Raw genomic sequence first — 11,856 nt, forward strand, 5'->3', positions numbered from 1 at the left:
GACCTAAATGTGAGACAGGAATCCATCAAACAGTGAATCATGGAACACTACATCAAAAACTAATGATGTAATGTATGGTGATTAACATAATAAAAGAAAAAAAAAAGAAAAGAAATCCTAGGGGAGAACACAGGCAGCAACCTCTTTGACCTCAGTCACAGCAACTTCTTCCTAGAAACATCGCCAAAGGCAAGGGAAGCAAGGGCAAAAATGAACTATTGGGACTTCATCAAGATAAAAAGCTTTTGCACAGCAAAGGAAACAGTCAACAAAACCAAAAGACAACCGACAGAATGAGAGAAGTATTTGCAAATAACATATCAGATAAAGGGCTAGTGTCCAAAATCTATAAAGAACTTAATCAAACTCAACACCTGAAGAACAAATAATCCAATCAAGAAATGGGCAGAAGACATGAACAGACATTTCTGCAAAGAAGACATCCAAATGGCCAACAGACACATGAAAAAGTGCTCAACATCGCTCAGCGTTAGGGAAATCCAAATCAAAACCTCAGTGAGATACCACCTCACACCAGTCAGAATGGCTAAAATTAACAAGTCAGGAAATGACAGATGTTGGCGAGGATGCGGAGAAAGGGGAAACCTCCTACACTGTCGGTGGGAATGCAAGCTGGTGGAGGCCAGAGTTCTGTTCATGAAACTTCACCACCAACGCCAGCCCAGTTGCTTCAAATGTGTGAATATTTTTTAATCATTCTTAATGAGGTGAAGGTTAATGATTTCTCCTGCAAAGCAATTTGATCTACCCTCCGCTATACCTAATTCTAGCAATAATAGCAGTGGCATTGGCATCTAGGGGCTGTTCTCAAGAGGGTGTTAAATCAAGCTACATGGGGAATGCCATGGGAGCCATGTTGCATATATATGGGATGCCCTTCACCTCAGTTTCAACCAGGGGAAGACAGTCTTTTCAATAAAACCAGAGTAACATAATTCATCTTTCCCAACTATTGAACCAAAAGGTTGATCAGATGTATTAAGGCAAAATAGATTACACCTTGGGTAATATAAGGTAGGCATCTAGCAGAGAACATTAAAACAAAGAAAAATCCTTTAAAACAGTGGAGGAAGATTTGTTTTTTAAGATTTTCTTTTTTATTTTTAAGTAATCTCTACACCCAATGTGGGGCTCAAACTCAAAACCCAAGATTGTCTTATGTTCTACAGACTGAGCTGGCCAGGTGCCCCAAGGAAGATTTCTTTTTAAACCCTCAAATTTATGGAGTAAACTATTTTCTGAGGTCAGGACTTAACTCAGAGAAGCTAACATATTAAAGATGAAAAGGTTTATATCATCATCACAACTCCACCATAATAGCAGCTACCATTCACTAAGAGCCACCTATGTGCTGAGCATTCCAATATGTATTTTATACATGGTACATCATGTGATCTTACTTCTGTATAGCATATAAAGAAACTAGGACTCAGAAGGGGTGAAGAGGTTAACGTAGAATAATTAGCAAGTATCAGAGTCCAGGCACAGTAAATGCCAGGTAACCTTGCCTCCAAACTTGGGGATCTTTTATCCAATATAATACCTACCTATAAAAGATCAGAAGAATTTGAACAAGTGTAGAGAAAATGATCTTGAGACCCAACCAGAGTAAAGTAAATTCTGAAGGATTAGTTGGATATAAATTTTCACCAGTGTGTACTGAGGAATTTAAAATTTATATCAGAATTCCACTGAAATATTTATAGTACATTGTATATAACTGGCATATGTTAACTTTATTAAAATGTCTATAAAATTTTTGTTCATTTTTTTGTTGTTTTCATGTGTTTTCTTTCTTAAGCCATGAGTGGAAGAACACTCTAAATACTTTTAAGTTCCAGCAAGAGGTTTATGATCAGTCTTCATGTGACTATTAGAGAGATAATTTCTAAACCCCTAAGAACTATACACACCAGCTCTCATTCCAGATCTGTGACTTATCAAGGTATATGCCTTTTTGAGTGGTCTACAAAATATCAAAGTAGATGAGAAGGTATTTAAGCAATGGTAACACTCTAAATATCATATAGTCATTCCTGCTCTCACTAAAATTTTTTATGAAGAATTATAATTATGTAGAACTAAACAGAAATTAAATTTTCCTTCTAAAAATAAAATTGTGAACATTCACATGGGTATAAAGAAAACATTCCAAGTAGAAAACATATCTTAAATTCTTTAAAATTCTGATAAACCACTTGTTTAAGTGACAATTCTCTGGCCACGGGAGATGGACAAAGTTAAGGAAGGTCAAAATAGAACAGGGTGGGAAAGAATGATAGATTTGTTGCTACGGAAGAGATAAAGCCTTATAGGGAGAAAATTCACTCCTCTATTATGTGTGAAAGAAGAGGGAGGCATATGAGGAGGAGGAAAGAAAAAAGTTGTTATTAACTATATTCAAAATTTAAAAGAAATGCCCCTCCAGTGTTATCTTCCTGCTGAAACAATGTTTCATTTCCACACAGCTTGACACCCCTATCCAATATCAAGAAGAACTAGTTATTTCTGAAGTTTCTATTTGTTGGGCAATGCACTCCTGTCACGAGTGGCCCTGATAACTCTTTTGCAAAGACTGTTTTGAATTTATTAAAATAATACAATAGGACTAATAGCCAATTTCATTTCAAAATTGTAAAAAGGTCAAAATAAAGCATGATATTATAGGAGACTAATGAATGTCTCCCACAGAATGCATGAAGCACAAAATTTGAAAGCCTCATATTTTTGACAAAAATTTCAATGAAAAAGTAAAATGATGCAATATGAATCTACTATCCAGTGGTAATGTAAAATAATAAGAAATAGGGATAACAATTCTACTTTCAGTGAGTCTTTTATTGCCAGCAAATAATGCAGTAAATCAACCTGCCAACATGGGTTAATAAAAAAATCAAATTATCAGAAAGCATAGTAAGAAACAGTCTTAATCTTCCAGAGTTACCATAACAAAATACCATAGGCTGGGTGGCTTCAACAACATACATTCATTTTCTCACAGTTCTGGAGGCTGGAAAGCCCAAGATCAAGACCCCGCAGAGTCGGTTTTCTGGCGAGAGCTCTCTACCTGACTTGTAGGGCACTGACTTCTTGCTGTGTGTCCTCACATGGCCTTTCCTGGGTGCGTGCACATGGAGGGAGCAAGTTCTGGTATCTCTTCCTCTTCTAAGGACCCTAATCCCATCATGGAGATCCCACCATGATGACCTGATCTAAAGCTAATTACCTCCCAAAGGCCTCACCTCTAAACACCATCGTATTAGATATGGAAACTTCAAAGTATGAATTGGGGGACAGGGGAAGCGCCACAAACATCCAGTCCCTGACAGAAAAGAACTTCTTACTCTACAACTGTTTATTCCTGGGATCCATTGCAGAATAAGTAAATTAAAATTGTTGCTGCTAGGGTCTGAGACTTTGGAATTTTAGCAAGTTCGCCTATATCTTTCTTAGGCATATTGAATCCCAGCTTTAGAGGACAGAAATAACTATCAAGTGCTATGGACAGAGCTTTACTGTTTATGTATAAACTTTGGCTCCCCCACACCCCTCTCAAAATTAACTTTTTTAAAAAACAAAATGTCATTAGGCTGATGTCTTCTCCATAAAGTTTGAATGTCTGGTTATCATATTCTTTGTTCTAGGAATAATTAATAAATCACTTAGGTACTTAATTGGATATATAGTATGTTTTATATTTTCAGAGTAATTTATTTTAACAGTCTCTCACTTCAGAGACAACATAGACATGGTGAACCATTCATAAGACATGCAGACAATGGAATTCCTATACTGAACTGACTGAAATATAAGATGCTGTATGTAACATAATTTGGGGTGAGTAATTTCCATTATTACAAGAGAGATCATATCACAATGAAAGGAAATCTCATTATCTTGATTGGTCAGGATGCTTATATGCTATTACTAATTTGAATAGTCTAGGAATTTTTAGCGAAAACAATTGAATTTCAGAAGCTATTTAAATAATTTTTATTATTAAATAATTAAATAATTGCCTAAATAATGTTTTGCATGTCAGAATAGGAGGGCAGGTCAAAATAATACACAAAATGCTTTCGCAAGGATGAAAATGTTGACAGTTTAATTGAGACATACCCAAGAAGGCAAATTTGAGGCAAGAAAAAGGGAGCATGAGGATGGAAAAAGGAAAAGCATTTGATCTTCCCAGTGAAAGGCTTTAGGAATGAGAATATTACAGACGTGGTGTTCAATGCAATGGAAAATTGATGAAGGGCTTCGGGTAGGCAAAGATGGGTCAGTGTGACAGATGAAGAAGCCAGCTTTGACAATAATAGTGAGACAGATGAAAAGTACTCAATCCTGGAAATGGGAAATCAAGCGAAAATGAGGTACTAGCAAAAGCTGAAGATAATCAAGTCTATTTTATAGCGAGAAAAAAATATAAAGAGGAAAGTACAAGAATGGGCTAGAAAGCAGAAAGCACTTGTAATGTTTTCTTGGAGAACTGGCAAAAAAGGAAGTGATCAAAAGATATTTCTTGAATGAACAAATTCATGATTTATTGAGTGACAATATATTTAATTCAACAAATATATATTGAGTACACGCTATGCATCAAGTGAGTTTGTTGCTAGGGAAAACAGCAAAATGGTGTCAAAGCTTCCTTATTTGCCACATTAGAGAGATGATGATACTGCCAACTGTGAATAGAAATGTACATTTAATCCTCAAGCATTGAAATGTGATTTTACTTTGACTTAATCCTAATGTCATCAACTGCTTGGAAAATATTTATTGTTGACTGCCAAAAAGAAGGCATTTTCAAGTGCAATTTCAAACCTTTCAAGCTTACTAGCAAATTGAATGTTAAAGTCAATAGAATTTGCATTTATGAAGATTCATACGCACAGAAGTGAATTTTTCAGAATGTTTCTATCTATCTCAACCCCTGGAAAATGAGAGAAGTGAGACATTAAACTGACTCTTGCAGCTTACCTCCTCTGCCATTTAGGACACCTGATTCTGTATCTTGCAAAATTAGAGTATAATGTCAGAAAGCATTTGGTTGATGGTTGAAGAAAATATTAAATGATGCTGTTATTCACATACAAATGTCAGCACCGAATAATACAGCAATGCTTTGCTTCTAGATTTGTGTATTCCCTACCCAACAGCTTTATGAACCAGGAAAAAAAAAAAAAAATGAAAGATTTGTTGCATTGAGTTTCAGGCATTCTTTAAGGCCTGCTTGCAATCAGGACGCCTTCTCCCTTGAAATATCATAAAGTATTTTCAGATCTCAAATGAGTTATTCAAGAGGAAGTGAATCCCTTGGAAATTATTTTAATTATCTATGTAAAAATAGCTATTTCTAGTCCATAGCATTAGAAAAAATATATATATCAGCCTAGAGAGCCTGCTTTTCCCACTTTCCTAGCTGAAATAACAGTCCTTATAACAGTACCCCATATTGGACTTGTCTAAACTAACAGGCAACTGCTTTAGTTACAATGTGTAAGTCCACACAATTCTGGCATAGGCCTAGGGCAACAGATAATAAAATTTTTCCAACAACAACACTGTACCAATTCTAGGATGCACTCTTTTTTTTAATGCTTTGAAAACTCTGAAAGCTGAATTGGAAGGATTTTTACTTTCTTGGTCATTCACAAAATACAGTTTGCCTTAGATTTGATGAAATGTAGTAAGCCTAATCATAATACCCAGCAGCAAATCTCCAACATATCTTGGAATTTGTGACCCAATGAAGAATTTGAAATAAAGTATGAAAAAGGGGAACACATTATTCTAAGACCTGTGAAATCATTTAGGATGTGTCAGCCATGTGACCAGTGGCACAATCTCTACTCACAGGGAGCTTTTTGCTTGACCAGTAAACTTGTTTCAAGTGTCTATTTTCACCTTCACTTGGATGCAAACTTTAATTCCCAAGAGACAAGTATAGCTGGTCAGGCAATTAAACAGTTTGTTTCATTTGATGTTTGGGGGAAAAATAAATGCCTGACAGTGTAAAGGTAGCAACTTTAATTACCATTTCTAGAGCCACTGCTGATCACTTGTGTGACCATTCTATCTTAATTATACAGCAGAATGAAAATGGTACCACCGCCCAAGACAGAATGAGGGCTATAAAACCTGCCAGAGGTGGAGATGAAATACTGAAGTGAGAACCACCTTAATGGATAAAACACTGGCTCAAGGAATCCAAAAATGATTTCTGCTTAATCTCTCCATCTTTTCCTCACACGGAGAACACTCCCTTGGTTATAAAATGGAAATGCTTATGTTTTCAGGCTCTGGGAGATAATATGCAAATAAAACAATCACAATGTGTACCAGTTTTTGCTCCTTGGAAAAGATGATTTCAATACAAAAAAAAGCGGGGGGGGGGGGCAGTTTGATAAGTAGATCAGAATTGCTAATTATTAGGATGAGTAGAAATTTGAATTTCTCAAGCTACAAGTTATATTTAGCAAACTTTTTTTTTTTAAAGATTTTATTTATTTATTTGACAGAGAGAGACACAGCGAGAGAGGGAACACAAGCATGGGGAGTGGGAGAGGGAGAAGCAGGCTTCCCGCAGAGCAGGGAGCCCGATGCAACGCGGGGCTCCATCCCAGGATGCTGGGATCATGACCTGAGCCGAAGGCAGATGCTTAACAACTGAGCCACCCAGGCGCCCCTATATTAAGCAAACTTTTGTTAAGCAAGAAATATTTGTGATTCTCAAGGCTTAATTTCCTACCATTTTTTGGGGGGGGGATTGTGGTTTTATTATGTTCCTACTAAAACATCCTGCCTTTGCCACCTAGCAGACTTGGTGAGCTGCTCACAGACCCATAAAGCAGGTGGCCACCAGATGCAGCACACCTCTAGGAAACAGACTCAGTGCTTGGCAAATTTGTTTAGGCAGGTGGTCTATGAATCCAGGTGGTCTCCTAAGCAAGTTTCACTGTATTTTCAATCTCAGAAGATAGAGGCAGAAAAACCACAGGGAAAATATTCAATATAGCTGTATTTCAGGGGAGGGAAAGTAGGATTCTTGCAAAAAAAAAACTTAAATATGTACAAGGAGAGACAGCACAGCCGTGTGTGAGGCTCACTGGAACAGGGATGCAGAGACTTGGATGTGGGTGCTGTCTCTATGACCCCAGCTCCGTCATTAACTCCCAAAGCGTCTGTTCTTCATTGTCTCAGAATTGGAGAGAACTCCAGTAATCACCTAGTTCAACATTCTCATTTTCAAGATGGAGAAACAGGTTGAGAGAGAATGAAAGCTTTGCCAACAGTCCCATAGCCTGACAGGGACAAAAACAGGCAGAGATTCAGTCGGAACTCTTGCCACTACACCACAATACCCTTCCTCATCTGAAAAAGAAATTAAGAAGTAGAATTACTGTGGACCACTAGGTGATCTCTAGCATCTCCTTTAACTCTAAAATTGCCTATTTCACATTAAAACAGCACTGGGTATTAGATGCAACTGATGAATTACTGAACTCTACATCTGAAACTAATGGTGTACTATGTTGGCAAATTGAATTTAAATAAAAAAATAAAATTGCCTATTTCACATTAAAACATGGTGAAATCTTGAGAAGTTTTAAGCATTTACATAGAAAACAAATTTAAGCTAGCTAAACTAACAGACTTCAAGAGGAAAAGCTGAATGCAAACCAAAAAATAGAAGAGAAAGTACCATGTGCTCTATCATCTCAAATCTCACTGTCAATCTTTAACATTTATTCTCAAGCATTTATATTCAAGATGATATTTTTCTTTATTTACTATCTCCATTTGCAAAAGATACTCTGTTTCAAACTTCCAGGAAATTGCAATAAAATCACATTAAGCTAAGTAATAAAATGTCATTATTAGAGTGACAAGAATCTTCACTACCTGAAGTTATAATGCTTGCTCCCCTACCAACAGGGATGTTGTGAGGATTAATGAGATATTTAGAAAGCATTTTATGCATATGGAGAAAAAAGCCTCATTAATGCAAAGGAGAAATAACGGTAGTTTATCTCCCCCATTAACAGGGGAAAGCCTGTCTAAACAGATGGACCTGGAATGGTATCTTGAAATTTAGAAAACACTACCTGTGCTAAAGAAGCCTTAGGAGAAAAGACTGCTCGAGGAAAAAAAAAAAATTACTTCTGAAACTAGAGAGGTTTTACTCCTTAAACTTCTCTCTGGAGTGACCGACCGTCCCGGCTAGCCTGAGATTGAGGTATTTGTTGGGATGGAGGATAGGCAGTGCAAGAACTGGGACAGTTCCAGATCACCCTGTTTGTAGCAGTTTTCTTTCAAATTGATGTCCTTTTTCCAAAGCACTGACAACCTTAGTTTCTCACATTGTAACTCAAATTCTGAATTACTTAATCAACCAGGATGAGGACATGTTTCAGGGAAATGTTCAGACAAAGAATTTAATGCATAAAGTGGCCTTAATCCTCATTCACAGAGGCCACTGTAGCTCTGGGGGCATTCAGGTGGCATTTCAGGGCAAACCCCACCACCTCGTTCACCGCTAACACTTCAACCTTCCAGCCACTTCTGGTCTGTCTGTAAATCTTGGCACAATTTCCCACATTAGTGCTTTTGTGCTGTGTGGCTGAACTTCTCTCCTCAAAGTTGGATAAAGGAGGGGAATTTTCAAAGATTTGCAACTCTTGAAGTTTTATCATGAATTGCCGGACCACAAAGGAGCCTCACTGCTCTAAGATGGGCCTGGATAGAGCATTTTCCAAAATTCATCTTATTTGTTGAGCACCATCCTCTATTTTTTTGCAAAAGCCAAAGTGCCTTTTCTTCCATCATGGACCTCATTTGAACTCTTCCTTTCCTTCCCTTCCCTTCCCTTAATTTTTTTCTTTTTCTTTCTATAAAACTTTAATGTGTAAAAACTTAACAAAAGTCTCTGGCATGTAAGAAGGAAAGGAAATATTTTGTTTAAAACACTGAATTTTTTTGCCATTGCCAAGTGTATGATTCTGGGGACATTAGAGACAAGCTTAGGTAGGATAAAATACAGGCTTTGCAAAAGCCAAAGTCATACAATGTAAAATTATTGTTGCAGCCTGCATTACCAATTTTTTTTTCTTTCTTGTTTTCATTATACTAGAATGTCAAAAAATGAAATGATCCCGGGCATTCTTACCCTCTGGCAGATGCTGGAACTAGGATGAGAATAAACAATAGAAACAATATGTATCTATCCTTTACACTGTAGTCAACATTCTTCTTACTCTGACACTGTAAAGAAAATACACTTTCTTTTTTCTCTTTTATGCATCTTTACTTATCCGGTCAATTTGACAAATCACATTATCAGAAAAAGAGGGGAAATTAATTTTAAAGCTATACTCCATGGTAACATTGTTCTGTACCAGTTGATCATATACAGAAGGGGGAAAAAGGCATTCACCCAGCTACCTGCTCTTCATTTTAGCATACTAATCATCTAAATAGCGTTATATGGCTGCTTTCCTGCCTCTACCATCTCATGTATTAATGCCTATTTGCATGCATTGCTGTTTTTCATTCTGCAGTATAGCCTGAAAAACTAACACCATCTAAAACCATCATACCAGGTCACGTGTGAAAGATATTCCAATATATATCTCACACCTTTTCCCAAATTTACATTGGTTTTCTTAGTCCCCTGTGCATGGATAACTTTGTACTCTTCCTGATTATGTGATTATATGGAAACTGGCTTTATTTTTTTAAAAGACTTTATTTATTTGACAGAGAGAGAGAGAAAGAGCACAAGCAGGGGGAGGGGCAGAGGGAAAGGGAGGGGCAGAGGGAGAGGGAGGAGCAGAGGGAGAGGGAGGGGCAGAGGGAGAGGCAGGCTCCCCACCGAGCAGGGAGCCCCATGCAGGGCTCGACCCCAGGACCCCAGGATCATGACATGAGCCAAAGGCAGATGCTTACCTATCTGAGCCACCCAGGCGCCCCTGGAAACTGGCTTTAACATCTTCCTGCAGCTCATAAATGAAGCCAGAGATTAAAATTGTAGCTAGATACCTAAAATCAGGAGCCCTCCTTAAAAATTGATGTAGCTAGCACTCCCATATTTCAATCATGAAAGACAAAGAAAAACATGTAGGGTATTTATTTTCAATATGTGAATAAACATTAAAATATACTTCTGTAGTGTGAGAATTTCTTAAGTAAATAATGAGTGCTTCCATTTTAGACATCAAAGGCATCAAAGGCATTTTAAGCTTAGCTGTTATTGTTTGTAATTCTGTGTCCGTAAAAGTCTGAAACTAACAACAAGTACTTTCAAGTACCCACTGCTTTCCGGGGTCGAAAGGATAAGGAAGACGTGAGCTTGAGAAGCTGACAGTCTGGAGGGAACACAGTGGGAGAATATGAGCCACAAGCAGAGTCCTAATTCATGCCAAAATAGAGTGGATAAGGGAAATAGGAAAAAAAATAGTATGGGAGTTTGAAAAGAGAATGGGTTTCATCTGGGGAGAATGAAGAAAATCTTCCTGCAAGGAGTATCATTTGACATGGAATTTGAAAGATAAGTAGAATTCTGATACACAGTATCAGGACCACTTCTTCCCCTTTCTCTTTATTATGGACAGTAACAAGAAAATGCCATTTTACTATCCAGCCTGAATGGTAACCATGATGAAGTAATGAACGTGTCCTCTCTCATATTTTTATCTATCCAACATATGTTCGTTAATTAGGTGCTGTTGCTGGTTAAGGCTCTCTGTGGCCATATTCTGGCAGCTCCACTTACAAGCTGTGCAGCCCTGAGCGCGTCGCTTCCATGTTTTGTGTCTCAGTTCCCATAGCTATAAAATGAGTATGATTTCAGTTTCTACCTCACAGGGTTACTCTGAAGATGGTGTGAAATAAAACAAATGAAAAGCTTAGGGAAAGCCCAGAACATAATATGCTATTTTTGTGCAGGTCAGTTATTCTGAACTGTGGCAGAAAAAGCAACAAGAACAAAACCCACAGAAGTGGGGAAGTTAAATTATGCTTAAACAAGTGGGTGAGTTTGAATACAGGACAGGAAAATCCTAAGAGAACTACTGAGGATCATCGGCCTGGACACACGGTGTGAGACATACTGTGAAAGACCACACATGTCCGAAAAAGGGAGCTAATTTCCAAGAATTGGAAGCGGCAAACCAGGAATGTAAACTGTTGAGTGAAATCAAGTGGGAAAGCCGTGGGGTAATTATAGGAGCCTAGTTTAAAAATCATGAAAGCCTAGTTCCAGCAAGAGAAGACAAATCGGGGAGCTTGAGTGCCTCAGTTGGTGAAGCACCTGCCTTTGGCTCAGGTCATGATCCCAGGGTCCTGGGATTGAGCCCCCTGTCAGACTCTCTGCTCATCAGAGAGCCTGCTTCTCCCTCCCCCTGCTTGTGCTCTCTCTCTCTTTCTCTCTCTCTGTCAAATGGATAAATAAATAAATAAATAAATAGATAAATTTTTAATTTTTTTTTAATTTTTAAAAATTAAAAAAAAAAAGAGAGAAGACAAATCAAGCTCCAGTGGAGACTCGCATCTATATCACTCAGCAACTGACTACAAAGAGAGACCAAGGAGATGGAGGATTCAAAGAGAAATGAAGTTTCATTAACTAGTAGAGCTGACAACACCCTAAGCAGTAACAAGAAAGCCCAAGAGAAGAGATACCAGAGTCGGAAAGGGAAGGGGAGAAGAGGCAGAGTTCCAAAATCACAATTCCCCTTCTACAATACACCTTAGGCCTATTTACTTATGCAAAATCTTTAAGGAAAGAGAAGCTGATGTAATTTAATGGAGTCATCCACACACAGCGATTGTACA

This window comes from Halichoerus grypus, chromosome 2, assembly GCF_964656455.1.
Source record: "Halichoerus grypus chromosome 2, mHalGry1.hap1.1, whole genome shotgun sequence".
Taxonomy (NCBI): Eukaryota; Metazoa; Chordata; class Mammalia; order Carnivora; family Phocidae; genus Halichoerus; species Halichoerus grypus.